The 21,858-nt window shown below is 47.0% G+C and overlaps 1 protein-coding gene across 8 annotated transcripts in view; it reads right to left on the bottom strand.

Moving 5' to 3' along the window:
* The window catches only part of FANCC (FA complementation group C), a 249,943-nt gene that overhangs the window by 180,950 nt on the left and 47,135 nt on the right, over positions 1 to 21,858 (bottom strand). The window contains exon 1 of one of the 8 annotated variants that reach the window (XM_070049804.1): positions 18,370 to 18,423. The exons of 4 other annotated variants lie outside the window; for them this stretch is intronic. The gene's annotated coding sequence lies outside the window, so the exon portion shown is untranslated. Of the gene's footprint in view, positions 1 to 17,615; positions 17,813 to 17,939; positions 18,033 to 18,369; positions 18,424 to 21,858 lie in introns of those variants that run through there. 3 more of the 8 variants (XM_070049805.1, XM_070049802.1, XM_070049800.1) reach the window with 3 other exon arrangements.

Raw genomic sequence — 21,858 nt, 5'->3', positions numbered from 1 at the left:
CTAATGTGGCAAAAGCAAATAGCATGGAAACTCAGTAGGAAATCCACATTTTCCATTTCTTGAGTAATTGCTCTTTCAGCACATTTACCCAGTCCTGAGGGAATCAAAACAAACCATGATTTCACCTTCTCCACATACGCAGACTAAAAGCAACAGAAGCTATTAGTCCCCTCATTATGTATTTCCAGGAGAAAATAAAATGACCTTAAGAAATTTCTACACAGAGGAGACAAAGGAGAGTCCTATGAGCAGAAAGACCCAGACGCCAGAATGGAAATGAGTCACCAGTGAGGGGTCCCACATGCCTGCCCAGGTCCCTGTTCCCTTCAGGGTCAGAGGGAGTTCTACAGAAGCAGGAGGTAAACAGGAGGGATAGAGAACAAGGCACATCTATCAGCAAACATCCCAGATACTGAAAAGGACCTGGATCCAAATGCAGTTAGCTGATACATTTGGCCATCTCTGACTTGCAAGATGCTCAAAAGTTATTTTGTGGCTTTCTAATTACTTTATTATGGACAAATCACCAGGGTACAAAGATACACTATTTTCCAGGGGTCCTCATGGCCTGAGTCCCCAAGATGACATGGCATAGATTCAAAGTACAGCAGGTGACGAAGAGGTAATAACTTGGTGCTAACTCATCTCAGTGACTTCTGTCCTTTAGGAGAAATATTTTAAAACTTCTTGGCAGGGGCTGGCGCTGTAGCATAGCGGGTAAAGCCACCGCCTGCAGTGCCGGCATCCCATATGGGCGCCAGGTCAAGTCTTAGCTGCTTCATTTCTGACCCAGCTCTCTGCTGTGGCCTGGGAAAGCAGTAGAAGATGGCCCAAGTCCTTGGGCCCCTGCACATGCGTGAGAGACCTGGAGGAAGCTCCTGGCTCCTGGCTCCATATCGGACCAGCCCAGCTCTGGTCGCTGCAGCCATTTGAGGGGTGAACCAGCGGATGGAAGACTTTCTCTCTCTCTCTCTCTTTCTCTTTCTCTCTCTCAGCTTCTGTGTAACTTTGCCTTTCAAATAAATAAAATTAATATTTAAAAAAAATCCTCATGGAAAATGTGCTGCACAAGGAATATGGAACTTACCAAATACAACTCAATACAGTGAAAGAAGGAGATAAAGCATCAACATTTTAGCAGTTTCTGAAGAAAGGTAACAAGGGAAGAAACCACTAGGTGACAATTTAGGGCAAAGCACCAACTCATTAAACAACCAACCAACTCCTCTCCCTCATCTTTAAATCAGGAAGTATAACCACCTGGCAAAGCAGCCCCAGAGAGAAGTGCTCCCAAAGTAAAGCCCCAGCTGAACATACGACCACTAAAGCAGCCAGACTCCAGAGAGAAGACCCTGCAGGCCCAGGCAGGGCTGTGCAGGATGTCCCATCAACACAGCGTTGCGACTGGGACTAGTGACAAGGAATGGCATGAACCAGCAACTCTGGCTTCTTTTTTAACACTCTTGACATTATTTCCATCTTCTAATTAATGATTTCCTTTTTCAGGATGGAAAAATTTGCTATAACCCCAGACTTTTCAGGCCCTTCATTAGCATCACTATTGAAAGGCACTTTCATATCTCTAACGGTTGTCCCATCTGGGGAAACCTTAGAACATAACCATTTTTAGGTTTTCTGAGAAGTTGAAAAAAATTCCCACTGGGACGGGCATTGTGGTGCAGAGGGTTAAGCCGCCTTTTGGGACAACTGCATCCCATATTGCAGTGCTGGTTTGAGTCCTGGCTACTCCACTTCAGATCCAGATCCCTTCTAATGTATCTGGGAAGCAGCAGATGACGACGTAAGTACTTGAGTTCCTAACACCCACATGACAGACAGTCAAATGCATTCATGGGAGGAAGGAGTAATGAAATTATTGCTTTCTGAGTTTAAAGTTCTAATTTCAGATAATGGAAGAATTCTGGAGATGGATAGTAGTGATGGTTATACAACAATGTTAATATAGTTAATACCACAAAATTTACACTTTAAAATAGTTAAAATGTTTAAATTCTATGTTATTTATATTTTACCACAATTTGTTTTAAAGCTGACAGATCTAGAATATCTCCGGTTAGGGCCTGGAGCTCAGCCTGCACCCCACCAAGCTTCCTCCCCCCGCCACAACATGCTGCAGACTCTGCAGCTTGCCCCTCATCACTAAACCCTCCATTTCCTCGTTGTTTTGTCTGACGCTCACCACCACACATCTTGGGGGAGACTGGGATTCCCCAGTGCCAGGGAAGAATATTGATGCATGTAGACGAGTGGATTTCATTTTGTTTTCAGGACTGCCTTCCATTCACAAACACTACTGAGCACCCCAAAGAGCTTTTGTGAATGTACGTATCAATATTTACCATATTAGATAGTAAAACTGAGATAATTTTAGAGTATAAGCATATATAAGCATACACCCCATTAACTGCCAGAGTGATGAGATCATATACAACCTTTTGACAACGCCACTGTACAATAGACAATAAGAGCAGACATAGCCAATAATGTCTTAACATCATTATAAAAGTAGTTTTGCTCTCAGAAGGAAAGCTCCTGAAAGGGTCTCAGAGACAGCTAAAGTCCTCAAGCCACATTTTGAGAATGACTGGTCTACACCAGTACTGGTCTTTCCATTTTCCCTCCAATCAGCTGTACAAATAGGCATGTCATTTAACTCTACACCATGAGAACTGAACTCTGGTTCAAAGGTTTCTGAGAGAGTTTTCCTCAACTTTAAATAAGTTTACCGTTTTTCCATATTAGACACTGTATGTCTTCATGTAATTTCTAATACTACAGCAGCCACTGTAAGATCCAGGAGAGGACTGGCCAACAGATTACAGGCGGCCCAGCATCCTCGCTATCATGGGAACTTCCTTTTTGCTTACGCCACCTTTCACTGGATTTGCCTTCCTTGTAGTCAAACACATCCTTGCTGATATATCAGCCCAGAACCCAGTTTGTTGAGCACATGTTGAAAACCACAGATGCGCACAGGACCCGGCATACAGTGAAGAGCTTGATAAATAGGTATTGAACCACTATGTGAAAGGTAAGTCAGAAACAAAACCACTGAGTCTGTCATATAACAGATAAAATTCAGACTGATGTCTGTTGACAGAAGGCTTGTGATTCTCAGATTGTCAACATTTAAAACAAAGCTAATTATAAACCACATAGTATCAAAAATAGCTGTATATGGTACCTGTCAGGCAGCCAAGAGGATCTGAAATTGCTTTCCTTTGTTCTGAAACATCTCCACTGGCCAAACTTCTTAAAATAGCAGCCTGATAAAGAACACTAAAATGTCTTCTATTTCCCCTGAGCATGAGTCAGCTAAATCCCTTCTCTTGTAAAGTAAGCACCAAACAAGGGACTTATACACAGAATGCTATAAAACAATCTGTTTATGCAAGAAGAAAAACAGACAAATCAAATACTGGGCCTTCAATCAATGTCATCAATCAGTGGCACAATGCCGTTGTCAAAAACTATTTAAAACCCCCTAAAAGGAACAGGTATTTGGCTCAGTGACTAAGACACCACTTGGGACACCCATACCCCAAATGGGAGTGCCTGGGTCTGAGTTTTGGCTCTGCTTCTGATCCAGCTTCCTGCTAATGTGCACTCTAGGAGACAACAGGCTCAAATACTTGGGTCCCTGCCATCCACATGGGAGACATGGATTGAGTTCCTGGCTTTGGCCTGGTCCAGCTCTGGCTGTTATGGGCATGTGGGGAATAAACTGGCAGATGGAAGACCTCAATCTGTCTCTCTACCTTTCAGATAAAATGGAAAAAAAAAAAAAGTAAAAGAATGACGATTAATAATTTTTAAAACCCAAAATATGACCAAATAAAAATTAAGAAACTTATGTCCAACTATGCCTGAGCTTGACAACAACATTCTTCCCCTTCCTTGCTGAAAGTCTGATATCAGTATTTCAAATTTACTGAAACGTAGTGTTTCTTTGCTTCATTATTTTAAATAATACTGGTCAATTTGCCCATGTTTGGCCTCACCCTTTTTTTTTTTTTTGAAAGTCACAATAAAATATTCTTGTTCCTTTGAAGTGCTTATGAAAGGATTTTTCCCTCTAAAAACAATGAGGTTTTCAGAAAAGTTCCACTAGGAGGAGCTGGCTTTTTCTGTTGAGTCAGTGGGGTTGCACCTCAGATAGAGTCTAATCAGAAACACAGACCTGAAATTTGCAGATAATTTCAAACAAACCTCAATCATAAACAAAGCCTTGGCCTACGGGGTTGGAGGATCAACTGCAAGCCAGGTGCGCAGTATGTGTCTGAGCTCTTCAGACGGCTCAGCAAGGAGTCAAGGAAACTCCATCTAGCAGACAACTCCGGGAACTTGCTGACCTCCAAGTCTCCCACTTCCGTCCTCAGCAGTGGGCGCCTCTCTCTGGCCTGGCTTCAACAGAGCAGCATCCCTTTGCCACGGGGCTTGTCTTCAGGACTGCTCAGATACTCTAGACCTTGTCCTCCATCAGGACACCAAGAACCACCACTAGGACTCAAAAATACCAGTCTTCCCTCACACATTCCACGACACACGATGATTAATTACTTTCCTCTTCTTCCTGACCTCACTTCACTTACTTGATAGGAGACTGTGCTGGCTCTTGATTAGATCAGTTAGAAAGCTGAGTATGGGAGCACATTAGTAATCTTCCTGTCTTTGTCACCTGTCAACTTGGCTCCAAGTTATTCTTGCCTTTTTCCACCTTTGATTCCTCTAGTAATTTATTACTAAGTGAGCTTTATAGAGAAGCCCCCACATTCACTAGGAGATGGGAACTCTGAAAAATACCACAAATGAAAAGATGGTGGCATTCCCTGCTCTTCAGCAACCGGTAGCTAATAAGGAAGCTGAGACCCGCAGCGGATACAAATGCCCTGTGGGAAGGGCCGGGTGCTGTAGGGAGTACTAGGAAGCTGGCACCAACTCAGCACAGAGGTGTCAGATGTTCTCACACAGAAACAACACCTGCACTAAGCAAGGTTAGAGAGTACGAGAAATAGCAAGTTAAGGGTAAGGCAAAAACACAGAAATCAAACGCAGGACACTTACTGCCCTGCACAGGAAGAGTTAAGTTACCATTTGACATGTGTTTCTCAAACTTGAAACAGAAACTGGTGAGAGTTCCCAGTATCATCTAACATAATTTTTATTCTGTCAGTTAAAGATCAACAAACATAAACCAGTACAACTCTATGCTTGCAACTCTTCCACAATTATAAAACAAAAAGTATACAAACTAAATACCAACAAATGAACAAATATAAAATGAATAAAATATAAATTGACCAAATCAATCCAATGTGATCAACGATATGGTCACTGAAACTCAGTTTGGACTACCATGTAGACTTGGTGCTGACTGCCATAGGCAGGTTCTGCTGGGTTTGCCATCACTAGCTTCTATTGTCACTACTTTCTCTTTCAAAAATTATAAAATGGCAAACTCTTAGCTCATTCATGGAATTAATATTTCTACCTCTATACTTTTGTAATACTCCTTCTAGAGTTAAGTATGTTACTTGGAGCCAATATAAACACAGAGACTGCAATCTTATATACCTATTTGGGAGGGAAAGATAGATGATCCAACAGAACTCCCCTAGATCACTCCCCAAATACCTGTAATGGGGCCAAAGTCAGGAGCCCAGAACTCAATCCAGATCTCCCGTGTGGGTGGGAGGAACTCAATCTCTTGAGCTATCACCACTGTCTCCCAAGGTCTGCATTAACAGGAAGCTGGAGTCAAGAGCCAGAGTTAGGTACTGAACCTAGATACTCTGTTGTTGAACATGGACATCGGTTTTTTTGGTTTTGTTTTTGTTTTTGTTTTTGTTTTTGTTTTTTTTGACAGGCAGAGTTAGACAGTGAGAGAGACAGAGAGAAAGGTCTTCCTTCCATTGGTTCACTCCCCAAATGGCAGCTACGGCCGGCGTACTGCGCCGATCTGAAGCCAGGAGCCAGGTGCTTCCTCCTGGTCTCCCAAGCACTTGGGCCATCCTCCACTGCCTTCCCGGGCCACAGCAGAGAGCTGGACTGGAAGAGAAACAACCGGGACAGAATCTGGTGCCCCAACCGGGACTAGAACCTGGGGCGCCAGTGCCGCAGGCAGAGGATTAGCCTAGCGAGCCGTGGCGCCGGCCGAACCTGGACATCTTAACCCTTAAGGTAGACAACCCTGCCTGAAATCTTTGGTTACTCTTTGTTTTGAATTGCAGGCATTGAGGCATTTGTAAATATATGGAATTTTTTAAAATTACCTTCAAAATAAAAAATAGAAGGTAAAATCTTCATAGAGAACCATAGCATCCTAATAAATCCTACCTGCCTAATCCCACTCATCTTTTTAGGCCTGCAAACCTCAGAAGGAGTTTAAGTAATTGTATATTATATTGTAGGCCACTGAACTCACACAGAAAAGCAGTCTTGTGGTTAGCTTTTAATACTATATAAAACCAAATATCTAACTATAATTTCCTTCAAACTCTCAGCCCACGTGACTTCCAGTTAAGATAGCACAGTAAATTCATTCTTTACAGGATTCTCTCTACTTCAAATATACATCAACCACAGGAAAAGTATAGAAAGAGAAAATTCAGGGCCAGCACAGGGCAGGTGAGGCTGTTGCCTGCAGTGCCAGCATCCCACATGGGCGCCGGTTCAAGTCCTGGCTGCTCCACTTCCAATCCAGCTCTGCTATGGCCTAGGAAAGCAGTAGAAGATGCTTCAAGTCATTGGGCCCCTGAGCCTGTGTGAGAGACCTGGAAGAAGCTCCTGGCTCCTGGTTTCAGACTGGCACAGCTCTGGCCATTGTGGCCATTCAGGGGAGTGAACCAGTGGATGGAAGATCTCTCTCTCTTTCTCTCTCTCTCTCTCTTTCAAATAAATAAGTAAATCTTAAAAAAAAAAAAAAAAAAAAAGAAAAAGAAAAAGAAAAAGAAAACTCACGTATGGCCAAACTTCCCTGAATGTACCCAATCTTGTCTGATCTTAGAAGAAAGAGAAAACTCAAAAGATGCAGGCAAGCTAAAAAAAAAAAATTGTTTTTAATTTTCTATGGAATAGACATGGGACAGAAACACAAATCCCCATGAGTCTCCCATGGTCCACATCCAAACATAGGCCCACAGAACTGGAAGTCTGGGTCCTTACAAGATTAATGGCCACATATGGCCACAAAGGACAGTCAAAACTGGCCATCACTGCTTGAAGGCACTATTGAAGGTGGTAACTGGAACCCTGTTCCACTTCCATTTCTGCAAGAAGGTCAGTGGACAGGAGAGCAGAGAACATATGCCAGCAGGATCAAGAACTCAGTGAAGCAGCCTGTGACTGCTCAACCAACTAAGTGATCGCTGTCAAAGCTTGTTCTGTTGGGGCGCCATGGAAACCAGAAAGACAAAGTAGAATTCTGGCTGCTCAACAGGAAGAGTGAGCAGAGAGGGAGAAAGAGGCAAAAAATGAGTGAATGAATGAAAACAATAAAAAACATAGCTCATTCAAAACACGTCATTCAATCAAAGTTTTAAGTAACAAAAAATTTAATGTCAATAAAGGCAACTAAGAAAATCAGTCATTAGATCACAAATTTTACTTCATTAAATTAATCAATTCAATGAAACAAACACGTTTAAGATGCTAAAAAAATTCCAACAAAATAAGTATATATAAGGTACTCCCCCCAAAAAAATAAGAAATTAATTATAAAACAAAATGGCAGAATTAAAATAAGAGATGGCTGGGGCCGGCGCTGTGGCGCAGTGGGCTAATGCCCTGGCCTTAAGCGCCAGCATCCCATATGGGCACCGGTTTTTGTCCCGGCTGCTCCTCTTCCTATCCAGCTCTCTTCTATGGCCTGGGAAAGCAGTAGAAGATGGCCCAAGTCCTTGGGAGACCCCGAAGACGCTCCTGGCTCCTCGCTTCGGTTTGGTGCAGCTCCGGCTGTTGCAGCCATCTGGGTAGTGAATCATCAGACGGAAGACTTCTCTCTCTCTGCCTCTCTTTTCTCTCTGTGTAACTCTGACTTTCAAATAAATAAATAAATCTTAAAAAAAGAGAGAGAGAGAGAGAGATGGCTAAAAGACACTCCACTGCAATTTGTGTGAATGAAAACTATAATCACTGAAACAAACAAAAGCAGTAAACAAGGCATTTTAACTAGACAAAACTGAAGAAGGAATTGGTCAATTTGAAGATAATTCTAAAGAATTCCCTCAAAATGAAGTCCAGAAAGAAAAGAAAAATATGAGAAAGAGTAATCAAAGAACATGAAAGACAATTTCACAAACATCTAGGGGTGTCACAGCACCAAAAAAAAGTAAAGAGTGCAGGAGAAGCAGGAGAAAAAGGCTAAGAATGTTCAAGAAATACATGAGTCCTCACATTAAAAGTACATTCGGGGGCCAGTGCTGTAGCATAGGTTAATCCTCTGCCTGTGGCACCAGCATTCCATTTGGGTGCCACGTCGAGTCCTGGCTGCTCTTTAAAAAAAAGTACATACTGAATACTCAAGACCATTTAAATGTACGTGCAGATAATTAAATCAGAAAACAGATCTGCGCAGACCAGAAAACTAAACAGAAAGAAAATCTTATGGGGCAGACAATCTAGCCTAGTGATTAAGATACCCACACCCCACATTGGAGCATCTGGGTTTTATACCCAGCTCTGGCTTCTGACTCCAGCTTCTGCTAATGTAGTCCCTGTGAGGTAGTACAGATGGCTCAAGCACTTGGGCCCTTGCCATCCACATTGAAGACCCAAATTGACTTCCTGGGTCCTGGCTTCAACTTGGCACAGCCCCAGATGTTGCAGGTACTTGTGCAGTGAACTAGCATATAGGAGTACTATCGTTCTCGCTCTCAAATATATACATTTACAAGTAGACATCAGCAAAAATCCTAGAAGCTATCAGGAGCAATCTGGCTTCGAAAACACACTGAGTACCCACTGGATGTACTGGGTCACAAAGCTCTGGCACTGCAGTACAGACCAGCTGAGCTTCCTAAGACCTGTCTGGCAGTCTCTGGAGACAACAAGTGACTGAATGGGTCAGAGCAGCAAACCCAACCCACAGGCATCTTACACTTCCTTAACAGTTAGTGAATATATGGTAAAGCAATTGTCTTCCACGTTAGACAACTCCCACAGAAAACTGCTGAAAAAGCAGACCCTTAGATGCTTCTTGCAATTTCTTCAACTGGAGTTTTGTTCTTCCTGGAGCAGAGACTGTAGATCTGGATTTCTCTTCCTCATCCACCATGCTGCCCCAGCACCACCAAATATGGAATTTACGACTCCTTATTCACCATCACCATGTCCCAACAACTTTGGACCGAGGAACTGATTATACAGCAAAATGAGTGAGGCAACAGGCAAATGCAAAGAGAGTTCACTGCCAGCTACAGTTATTACTAGCTGTTATTTGAAAGCAGTTTTCATCTATATTTCTTCATCGCTTACACACGTGCATGTCACTACTGAAGCTAAAGAGAGGAAAACATAAAGAAACAAGAAGGAGTTATGTGGGAAGGAAACTGATTTGGGGGGATCATGGGTGAATTACAATGTTTAAGATGGTTTTGGAAACCTGTGTAACACACAACAACAATCATTTGTATAAAGATAGGAAGCACAACTTTGTTTTTAAGAAGGTTAGCAAACCTCTCACTTAGCTTCTCCTTGGAAAGCAGAGCTCAGACAAGTTGGAGAAGGTGAAGACCTGAATTCACCACCTCATTTCCAAACAGGCAGAAAAACGTCTCAGCAAAACCAGCCCCTTGATGCTCTCCAGGTGGTGTGCCTGGCAGTCAGCCAAGGGGATCCACGGGGACACAGGCTTCTGGAACCAGCCATGGTGCTCACAAGACCTTTCCAAAGACCATGGCACAAGAGCACCACCTACTGAAATAGCTCCAAGGGCCCAGTTAGTGAGAAACAGTAAAATATGACTACTCAGGGTTGGACTTCAAATCATTTCAGCCTAGCTGGCTGTGTCTCTCTCCTAGAAGTAGAGCTTTGCCAAAAGCTCCCTGGGGGAAAAAAAAAAAAAAAAAAGTGTATCTTTTTGCTCTGCCTCTTTCTCCTTCACCACAGTAAAATGAGCCCCTTCCCTCCCATCCTACCTTAGTGAATTTAGTTCATATACTATTTCTAGATGCCTCTGCCCCTACCTGTTTTCCAAGGGACAGAGAAAACCTTAAGAGGAACAAGGAATTCTAACAGTTCTATGAAGGATATGTATAAAGTCAAGCCATTTGGTCAAACTTTAAGCCCCACAGGGGAAGACTGGAGAAGAATGTTTTTTTTTCAAACTCATGTAAAGATGACTACAAGGGGCCAGCGAGGTAGCATGGCAGTTTAAGTCGACACCTGTGACTCTAGCATCCCAAGTGGGCCAGGTTCAAGTCCCAGCTGCTCTGCTTCCAATCCAGCTCCCTGCTAATGCACCTGGAAAAGCAGCAGAAGATGGCTCCTGTCACCCACGCAGGAGATCTGGATAGAGTTCCAGGCTCCTGGCTTTGGCCGGACCCAAAGCCAGTTGCAGCCATTGCGGCCATCCTGGGAATGAACCAGCAAATGGAAGATCTCTCTTTCTCCCCGTCTTCCTCTAACTCTACCTTTCAAATAAACAAGTAAATAAATAAATAAATCTTTATAGTACACAAACACAATACAACTATAGGCAAGGCAAAAAATGGGGAGGTGGGGTTTCCTTTCTGGAGCCCTTCATGGCTTACCTGAGACCACTGGGTATTGCCAGGTACAGAAGACATAGACTCACCTGAACAAATCACATGAATATTATTACAATGTATTGGTCTGGTGGAGATACTTTATGAGCCATTACACATACAACCTCTACTGTGCCTGCATTGTGACAGAAAAGCATCAACTTCTGTTTATTCACAGCCATGTCTAGGCACCCATTACAGCCACATGAAAACAGAAAGGTGATCTTCAATAAGAGGCAGTGTCCAGGAAGAGGTAACAGGTACTCCCAAAGTAAAGCCATCTAATGCCTTTTAGAGGATACATTTGTTAATTTGTAAATCATAAAAATTTCAAAACAATAAATGTATCTGCATTCCATTTGAATTACTTCACAGAAAAAGAAATATTTCAGAAAAATGCCAATCACAATTCTGTAGTATATAAACCACTATGCTAAATGTATACAGTTTGTATTACATGCTGTGTCTGCTAATGCTGCATGGTGAGGAGCAGCTGTGGTAGCCACACAGAAGATAAAGCCAATTGAGTATGAAAATCTCTGGCAAGAAACTTATTGAAAAAGAACAGTTTTAGATGGGCAAACTACTTAAACTACATAAAACAGAAAATACTCAACCTAGAGTTGGCAAGCCCACAGAATTTATCAACAAAAAGTTTAACATTCGAACTTAGTTTCTAATATAAAATATCAATGCCACAATATACTAACTGGAGTCTTAGCAAAAACTTAGTCATCTTACCAGATTTGGCCCATTTTGATCCTCATTAGAATTTTTGGCACAGCAGACATTTGTAGCCACCTCTCCCTCATCCACTCTCCACCTTACCCCTTCCTAACAAGACCACAAACTTCCCAGTCAGCAGATTTTGGTGAGATTAATAATGGACTCCAATTGGATTAGCACAATAGTCATCAGCCAGGGATGATCTTGGGGACCTGTGACAATGTTTGAAGACATTTTTGGTTGTCATTATTGGGAAGAAGTCAATGACATCTGCGGGCAGAGGTTAGGGACATTGCTAAACATGTGCTAAGTTTTGAATACGGTTCTTCCCCCATGTGCTGGAGACTTGATCTTCAGTATGGCAGTGCAGAGATGGTGGAACTTTCAAGAGCTGGGGTCTAGTGTGAGGTAATTATTGGGAAATTGTGGGCAGTGCTGTAAGAAGGAATTAATAACAGGTTCAAGGAATGGGTTAGTTCCCAAGAAAGTGGGTTGCAGTAAGACACTGACTAAAGGGTATCCCAACATACACTTATTTTTCACTAGTCATCATCATTTTCTGTGTGCCTTTCAATCCATTGAGTCATTAAGAGCTCAATTACATAAGACTATGACACCTGATTCTAGAGACACTGAATCTCAGTTATAGGACAGAAACACTCCACTTGCCCAAGTGAAATGACAGAAGGAATGTTATGAAAAGGCTACAACAAAGATCTCAGGGATGATAGATATCCAAGGGGAAAAAAGAGTTTGAGTTGGACCAGAGAGGCTCATGTCACTGGCCCTCTTGGGTGTCCATGTGTCTACTGCATTGCATTGCTTCTCTCTGCAGACCAGCTCCCTCCCCTGTCTCCTGGCTTCTCTCTTTCCCAACTTGTACATGGCTACATATCTGTTATGCTGGTGGTCAACCTGGCCACACCCCTATATGAAACTTCAGACCAAGGATTCATCATCATTATCTAATCAGCTCAGCATTTCAAGGTTCCTATTTTCAGGAAAGAGAATACAATTGTCTCAGGACAGCCCATGGCACCACTAGTTTCTAGTGGGCCAGTTGCTCATCCCACAAAGATTGGTAACACCGTTACTAACTCTGGGTAGCCTCTTCAAAAATGTGTGTGCAGCAAAGAGGAAATGGTGTTTTATACATGGAATTATTCAAAAATTATACTGTTCTTCTAGTTGAAGCTACCCAGAAATATATCATTTCTATATTTGAGATCTTTGAAAGAAAATTTGTAATGTGTAAACAGAACAGGAATCATTTTTTTTAATTTGTTTTTAGTTTCACGATTCTAGAGAAAAACCTTAGTATTTTGGAACATATTGTCAGATTTTACAATCTGTCCTAAAGTGGCCGGCGCCGCGGCTCACTAGGCTAATCCTCTGCCTAGCGGCGCCAGCACACCGGGTTCTAGTCCCGGTCGGGGCGCCAGATTCTGTCCCGGTTGCCCCTCTTCCAGGCCAGCTCTCTGCTGTGGCCCAAGAAGGCAGTGGAGGATGGCCCAAGTGCTTGGGCCCTGCACCCCATGGGAGACCAGGAGAAGCACCTGGCTCCTGCCTTCGGATCAGCGCGGTGCGCCGGCCACAGCGCGCCAGCCGTAGCGCGCCAGCCGTGGCGGCCATTGGAGGGTGAACCAATGGAAAAGGAAGACCTTTCTCTCTGTCTCTCTCTCTCACTATCCACTCTGTCAAAAAAAAAAAAAAATCTGTCCTAAAGTATCTCCAATTAGCAGACTCTCAAAGAAATCCCAGGAATTGAAAGACTATGTCCTCCAATACACTGTACGTACATTCACTGATATGTCACTACTTGGGGAAGAAAAAGGAAAAAGGAGAAGCTATCAACAGTCCCTGCATAAACAAGAATTCTCTGAACTATATCACCACAAAAGTTTAGTACAGGAATGTAATTATACCCGAACTAGCTCCGCAGGTAATTTTAAAAAGATAAAAACAAGGTGGGTGGGTGAGTGAGGAGCTTGGAGCAGCCCCACCGCATCAGTGGCAGTGTTACAGCCCAACCACAGGAGGAGCCAAGCTGCCGCAGCCGTCATCACCGCTGCAGCCAAGAGCAGGAGTCCAAGTGGTGGCCGGGCTGCCTGCCCGCATCGGGAGAACACAGAACCCGGCACCCCGCCCAGTACTGCACAGGCAGTCACGCAGGTAGCAGTGACCTAGACATCCTCTCAACAGCTACACCTGCCAGCAGGGACAAGAACATCTTTGCGATGAAGGTTCTGGGAACAGTAAAATGGCTCGAGGAAAGAAATGGATTTGGCTTTCCTCGACAGGAATGACGGCAAGGAAGAAAGGTGTGTACGCAGGCCTGCGGTGAAGAGGCACCCAGGAGAGCCCTTGGCAGCGTAAGGGAAAACACAGTGCAGTGGCGATGCTGAGGGAGACCGGCTGGGGGAGTCACTGTTCAAGGCGACAAGCATGGCAGGGCTAACCATACAAGGCAATACAATGCCACCGAATGGCCCCAAATACAGCGGCAGGATTAACCCGAAGAGAGCGGAAAACTAGGAAGGACCTGGAGCCCCGGGGGTCAGTCCTAGAAGTGCAAGCACCAGCAAATGCAGCGTAAGCCCAGTACCGAAACTCTGGTGGGCAGGGTGCAGCGGCAGAGGCACTTACAGCCGGGCGGCAAGAGGACCAGTTGCACCAGAGACACAGAATATGCATCCAGGTTTGCCCAGGAAGGCCTGAGGGGATGGCAATGAGCAAGATGAGGAAAATCAAGGAGTGAGACCCAAGGACAACAGCCTCCTCAACACAGATGCCATGGCAACGGCAGTGACCCATGCACATGTCGAGGAAACTCCAAACCACTAGGTGGCAAGAGGACTACAGCTGCTCATCCGCCTACAGCAGCGGAGAGTGCGCGCGCGCCCCGCGGATCGCCATCTGTTCAGTCGCCACACGGAGAGTTCGTGCATCCCCAGCTTCTCATTCCCAACCTCATTCATGTGGTTACCCACGCGTCCCGGGCTCACAGTCCCTACGGTCATCCAGTTCCGTCACCCGGCAGCGGAGAGTCTGCACTTCCCCAGCTCTCCACCTCCACCGTCATGCATTCGGTCACCAGTGGAGAGTGACGCACCCCTAGACTCACTGTCCCCACCGTCATCCGTTAGGTCAGCTGACAAGAATTCGCTCACCGCCCCCACCTTCATCCCTTCGGTCACGCCTAGGCAGTTAGTGTGGCCCCCAGGTTCACCGTCCCCACCGTCATCTCTGCAGTCACCCGGTGGAGAATTCGTGTACCCCACGTACACCATCCCCACGTTCATCCTTGTGGGATGAGTGGAAAGTTGGCAAACTCCAGAGTTCACCATACCCACCGTCACGCTTTAAGATCGGACAGTGGCAGAGAGCAGCATATTCCCGGGCTCGCAGTCCCCACCATCATCCGCTTAATCAACGGGTGGAGAGCTCGCGCATCCTGGGGCTCGCCATCCCCACTACAATCTGGTTCAGTCAGACCACAGAGTTCACAAGGCCCCGGGATCACCATCCCTACCATCATCCATTCGGTAAGCGGGCGGAGAGTTTGTGCGTCCCCCCTCCCCCAGGCTCTCCGTCCCCGGGATCGCCATCCCCACTATCATCCTTTCGGTCTTCAGGCAGAGAGTTCGCCGTCCCCACTATCATCCGCTCATCAGCCGGCGGAGAGTTCGCGCACCCCCAGGCTCGCCGTCCCCACCATTACCCACTCGGTCAGCCGGCAGAGTTCGCGCGCCCTCCCAGGCTCGCCATCCCCGGGCTCGCTGTCCCCACCAACACCCGTTCGGTCAGCGGGTGGAGAGTTCGCACATCCCAGGGATTGCTGTCCCCAGCATCACCACCCTTCGGTCAGCCAGCAGAGAGTTCGCATAGAGTTCGCGCGCTCCCGGGCTCGTTGACCCCACCATCACACGTTCGGTCAGCGGGTGGAGAGTTCGCCCATCCCAAGGATTGCCGTCCCCACCAAAACCAGTTCAGTCAGCCAGCAGAGAGTTCGACCGCCCCCAGGATCACCATCCCCGGACTCACTGTGCCCACCAACACCGGTTCGCTCAGCCGGCAGAGTTCGCGCACCCGCGGGCTCGTTGTCCCCACCATCACTGTTCGGTCAGTGGGAGGAGAGTTCGCGCGTACCCTCCCACCCCGCTTCGTCTTCACCATCACCCATTCAGTCAGCAGGAGGAGAGTTCGCGTGCCCCTGAACTCCTAGTCCCCACCATCACCCGTTAGGTCAGAGGGAGGAGAGTCCGTGCCCCTGAACTCCTAGTCCCCACCATCACCCGTTCAGTCACCCGGTGGAGAATTCGCACACCCATTACCTGTTCAGACAACCGGAGGAGAGTTCTCGCACCCACGGGTTCATCTTCCCCACCATCACCCGTTCAGTCAGGAGGAGGAGTTCCCACGCCCTTTAACTCGTCCCCACCATCACCCGTTCAGACAGCCAGAGGAGAGTTCGCGTGCCCGCGGGCTCGCTGTCCCCACCATCGCCCATTCAGTGAGCGGGCGGAGGATTCACGCATCCCGGGGATGGCCATCCCCACCATCACCCATTCAAACAGCCAGAGGAGAGTTCGCACGCCCGCGGGCTCGTCATCCCCACCATCACTGGTTCAGATAGCCAGAAGAGTTCGCCTGCCCACGACCTCACTGGCCCTACTATCACCCATTCGGTGAGGGGGCGGAGAATTCACGCATCCCGGGGATCGCCGTCCCCACCATCACCCGTTTAGACAGCCGGAGGAGAGTTCGCGCGCCCGCGGGCTCGTCATCCCCACCATCACCCGTTCAGACAGCCAGAGGAGCCCGCGGGCTCGCTGTCCCCACCAACGCCCATTCGGTGAGCGGGCAGAGGATTCACGCGTCCCGGGGATCGCTGTCCCTATCACCCATCCAGACAGCCGGAGGAGCCCGCAGGCTCGCTGTCCCCACCATCGCCCATTCGGTGAGCGGGTGGAGGATTCACGCATCCTAGAGATCGCCGTCCCCACCATCACCCGTTTAGACAGCCAGAAGAGTTTGCGCACCCGCGGGCTCGTCATCCCCACCATCACCCGTTCAGACAGCCAGAGGAGCCCGCGGGCTCGCTGTCCCCGCCATCGCCCATTCGGTGAGCGGGGATCGCCGTCCCCACCATCACCCGTTTAGACAGCCGGAGGAAAGTTTGCGCGCCCGCGGGCTCTGCGCTCTTCATCCCCACCATCACCCATTCAGTGAGCGGGCGGAGGATTCACGTGTCCCGGCGATCGCTGTCCCCACCATCACCCGTTCGGTGAGCAGGCGGAGGATTCACGCATCCCGGGGATCGCCTTCCCCACCATCACCCGTTCAGACAGCCGGAGGAGGTGAGTTCGCCCGCCCACGGGCTGTCCCCACCATTACCCGATCAGGCAGCCGCGGGAGAGTTCGCGCACCCGCGGGCTCGCTGTCCCGTCACCGGTTCAGACAGCAGAGGAAGGAGAGTGCGCGCATCCCAGGGATCACAGTCCCCACCATTCGGTCAGCACGCAGAGTTCGCCCATCCCTGGGTTCACCGACCCGGATTCGCCTTCCCCACCATCACCCGTTCAGGCTGCCGCGGGAGAGTTCGCGTGCCCGCGGGCTCGCTATCCCATCACCGGTTCAGACAGCAGAGGAAGGAGAGTACGCGCATCCCAGGGATCACAGTCCCCACCATTCGGTCAGCACACAGAGTTCGCCCATCCCTGGGTTCACCGACCCGGACTCGCCTTCCCCACCATCACCCGTTCAGGCAGCCGCGGGAGAGTTCGCGCGCCCACGGACTCGCTGTCCCATCACTGGTTCAGACAGCAGAGGAAGGAGAGTACGAGCATCCCAGGGATCACAGTCCCCACCATTCAGTCAGCACGCAGAGTTGGTCCATCCCTGGGTTCACCGACCCCGGATTCGCCTTCCCCACCATCACCCGTTCAGACTGCCGCGGGAGAGTTCGCGCGCCCGCGGGCTCGCTGTCCCATCACCGGTTCAGACGGCAGAGGAAGGAAAGTACGCGCATCCCAGGGATCACAGTCCCCACCATTCGGTCAGCACGCAGAGTTCGCCCATCCCTGGGATCACCAACCCCGGATTCGCCTTCCCCACCATCACCCGTTCCATCAGCTGGCAGAGCATTCACGCGCCCCAGGCTCGCCGTCCCATCATCACCCGTTTGATCAGCGGGAGGAGAATTCGCACATCCTGGGATCTCTGTCCCCAGGCTCGCTGTCCCCACCACTGCCCCTTCTGTTAGCCGGTAGTTTGCGCGCCTCCACCATCATCCCTTCGGTCAGTCGGAGGAAAGTTCGCCCATCCTCGGGATCTCTGTTCCCACCATCGCCCTTCAGCGTGCGGAGAGTTAGCCCGCCCCCGGGATCGCTGTGGCGACCGACCGTCATGCATTCGGTCAGCCAGAGGAAAGATCGCCATCCCTACCATCACCCGTTCGGTCAGCGTGCGGAGAGTTCGCGCGCCCCCGGGATCGCTGTGGCGACCGACCGTCATGCATTCGGTCAGCCAGAGGAAAGATCGCCATCCCTACCATCACCCGTTCGGTCAGCGTGCGGAGAGTTCGCGCGCCCCCGGGATCGCTGTGGCGACCGACCGTCATGCATTCGGTCAGCCGGAGGAAAGACGCCATCCCCACCATCACCCGTTCGGTCAGCGTGCGGAGAGTTCGCGCGCCTCTGGCTCGTTGTCTCCACTGTCATCCGTTCGGTCAGCCAGCGCGGAAAATTCTTGCGTCCCGGGGATCACCGTCCCCACCATCACCCGTTCGGTGAGCTGCTGGAGAGTTCGCGCAACCCCAGGGATCGCCGTCCCCACCACTACCCGTCAGGTCAGTGGGCGGAAAATTCACACACACCCTGGATCGCTGTCCCCATGTCCTCTGTCCGGTCACTCGGTGGAGTCTGCAGCGCCTCTGGGCTGGCTGCCCCCACCGTCATCCGCTCAGTCAGCCAATAAGAAACGAATGTGAAATTCCAGCAACAGAAGTGAAAAAGGATTTCAACAGAAGACTTTTAAGTGCTTGCTTTTTTTTTTTGCCTGTTGACCAGATTATTGGAAGTTACATTATCTAAGTAACTTTTAATTTTTACTTAAAGATGTTTCTTTTTCTGTAATGACAAACATGGTTTTAGAAAGTCTGGTTTTTCTCAATACACCTTTAATAAGAGTTTCAAACTGTTTCACATATGGTCAAGTTGAAATTTGTTACTTACAACTGGATTGTTTTTTTAAAATCTCAACATACTGTGGTGCCAGTATCCTGACACAGTGGGTTATGCTGGTGCAATGCCGGCTGGTTCAAATCCCGGATGCTGTTTCTGATCCAGTTCCTTGCTAATGTGCCTGGGAAAGCAGTAGAAGGTGGCCCAAATCCTAGGGTCCCGGAACTCACATGGAGACCCACGCAGTTGCAGCTATTTGGGAACTGAACCAGCAGATAGAAGATCTCTCACTCTGTCTCTCCCTCTAACTCTGCCTTTCAAATAAATACATAAATCTTTAAATTAAAAAAAAAAGGCAACATACTGCAAGCACCTGTTAATAACAGTCCTAAACAATTTTTAAAAAATAAATTCTTAAAAAAAGGCTACCACGATTTAGGGAGAAAGAGGGATGAACAGGCAGAATACAGAGGATTTTTAGGGCAGTGAAATGACTCTTTATATTATAATGGCAGATACATGTTGTTATACATTTGTGCAAACTCACAGACTGTTCAACACCAGAGTGAACCCTAATGTAAACTTACAGACTTCAGGTGATGATTTGTTGAAGCAGCTTCATCACTTGTAAGGAACATACCACTCTACTGGTGTATATTTTTATAGCAGGGGAGGCCGTGCATGTGAGACATAGTATCTATGGGGGAATTTTCTACTTTCTGTTCAGTTTCTCTGGGAACTTAAAAAAATTTTCAAAGTCTATTAAAAAAAACAACAACAAACAGCCAAGGTGACAGGAGTAAGTATGGCACAATAAAACTCAAATCTACTCTAGGTGCTGTGAGCACAATAATCTGAATAGCAGGAGCACAGCGGGAAAGGCAAGAGTGGATCTCAATTACATCTGGCAGTAGTCACAGCTCTCACACCCTATATAACAAAATTAATCAGTTCCCTGAGTTCCAATTCCACTAAATTCAGACAGCCAGGTGCTTGTTTTCTCTAGACAGGGAGTATAATTCCGCTGCCTGTACTCTGCGGTATTATCTGCTTCCAAGTTTAGTTTGTGAACTCTTCAACCACCAGGAAATTAAATGCAAAAGCTCTTCTTGGGTCTCCCCTAACACAACCCCCAGGATAATAATGCATTTTCAATGTCAACTAAGAATTTCATAGGGGAGATCTCCCCTCACATCCAAAATAGGAAGTTTTTTGTTTCTGAGCTTGTTTGTTCTTAAAGAAGTTTTCATCCTGACTTAAACTCAGTGTTGTGATAGTACCTCTGGCCTCTGGCATCAATTCCATGGACTTACTTTCCTCTAAACTCTTTTCCTCTGAAAAACAGATGCTACTCGTCCAGTCACAGAAAGGCTGATCTTTGTCTATGCCTAATCCGCTGCATCCTAAAGAACATTTATTTAGGGGAGATAATATCAAGTAACAGTTTAACAATGTCTGTGTGTACCCAGCCTAAGTCCTCATAAAGTGCAACTACTGCTCACTCCTTGTCGTACTACAAGAATTGTATTAGAGCTGGCAGTCCTCAAAAGGTTTTATCACAACCATTTAGTTGACTTTCTAAATCAAAAAATATGAAACCTTATGTCTATGGTAGGTAAAAATCTTGAAATTTTCTACTACCTTACAACATATAAGCTTGGGTTAATTAAAATTAAGTTTTGAGAATAAACTAGCCCACATAGAGTTATTTTTGCCCACGTATTCTTTGTTTTTATTCCTCTCTCCTTACAGTACAGATTTCCTTTCAACATTTGAAAGAGCCTATAAAAGTACAACCATGTCACATAATGACACTTTAATCAATGAAGGACGACACACACAACAATGATCCCATAAGATCCTATCACCTAGTGTTATCACAGTCATCTTCATTTGTGTAAGTGCTAGAAGGTGTTCACACAACAAAGTTGTCTAACAATTCATTTCTCAGAATGCGTCTCCATTGTTAGGTGTGTGTGATTACAAAATGTTGGCATGGTATTTCCTGAGGTTTAACCCCTCATTTTCACTGGGAAAGAAAATTTAGCAAGCCACACTTTTATGCATAAAAAAACATTTCCCAAGCACTAGCTCTGAGAAATATTTAAACATATATGTAAGTACCCTTATCTTACAGTATTAAAGAACATATACACCATAAAATGTCCAGGAGTTAAATGTGGTTTGTAAAATACTCCATTATTTACAAAAGAACTTCAGGGAGATTAATAAGTGACTCCCTGTTTGCTTACATGCTTCATAATTTGTTGTAAGAAACTTTTTAAACACTATAGAAACAACAGAAGAAAACAGGATAACATTAAAAATGCTCAAAGAGGGGGGAAAAAAACCACATCAGTTAAGAATCCCATATCCAGAAAAAGTATCTTTCAAAAGTAAAGGTGAGGCCGGCGCCGCGGCTCACTAGGCTAATCCTCCGCCTTGCGGCGCCGGCACACCGGGTTCTAGTCCCGGTCGGGGCGCCGGATTCTGTCCCGGTTGCCCCTCTTCCAGGCCAGCTCTCTGCTGTGGCCAGGGAGTGCAGTGGAGGATGGCCCAAGTGCTTGGGCCCTGCACCCCATGGGAGACCAGGAAAAGCACCTGGCTCCTGGCTCCTGCCATTGGATCAGCGCGGTGCGCCGGCCGCAGCGCGCCGGCCGCGGCGGCCATTGGAGGGTGAACCAACGGCAAAGGAAGACCTTTCTCTCTGTCTCTCTCTCTCACTGTCCACTCTGCCTGTAAAAAAAAAAAAAAAAAAAAAAAAGTAAAGGTGAAATAAAGACTTCTCCAGATGAAAAGCAAACAAAAAAAGGGGGGGGAGGGGAGGCCCGGTGCTATGCTATAGCAGGTAAAGCCACTGCCTGCAGTGCCGGCATCTCATATTGGCACCTGCTGGAGTCCCGGCTGCTCCATTTCCAATCCAGTTCTCTGCTATGGCCTGGGAAAGCAGTAGAAGATGGCCCAAGTTGTTGGACCTCTGCATCCACATGGGAGACCTGGAAGAAGCTCCTGGCTCCTGGCTTCAGACTGGTCCAGCTCTGGCCCTTGAAGCCATTTGGGGAGTGAACCAGCAGATGGAAGACCTCTCTCTCTCTCTCTCTCTCTCTGCCGCTATAACTCTGCCTTTCAAATAAAAATAAATAATTTTTTTAAAAAACTGAATTTGTTGGTACTATTTCTTT

Source organism: Oryctolagus cuniculus, chromosome 1 (genome assembly GCF_964237555.1).
Source record: "Oryctolagus cuniculus chromosome 1, mOryCun1.1, whole genome shotgun sequence".
Classification (NCBI taxonomy): domain Eukaryota; kingdom Metazoa; phylum Chordata; class Mammalia; order Lagomorpha; family Leporidae; genus Oryctolagus; species Oryctolagus cuniculus.
Note: the sequence above shows the minus strand (reverse complement) of the source record. Positions and strands in the feature narration are given on the sequence as shown.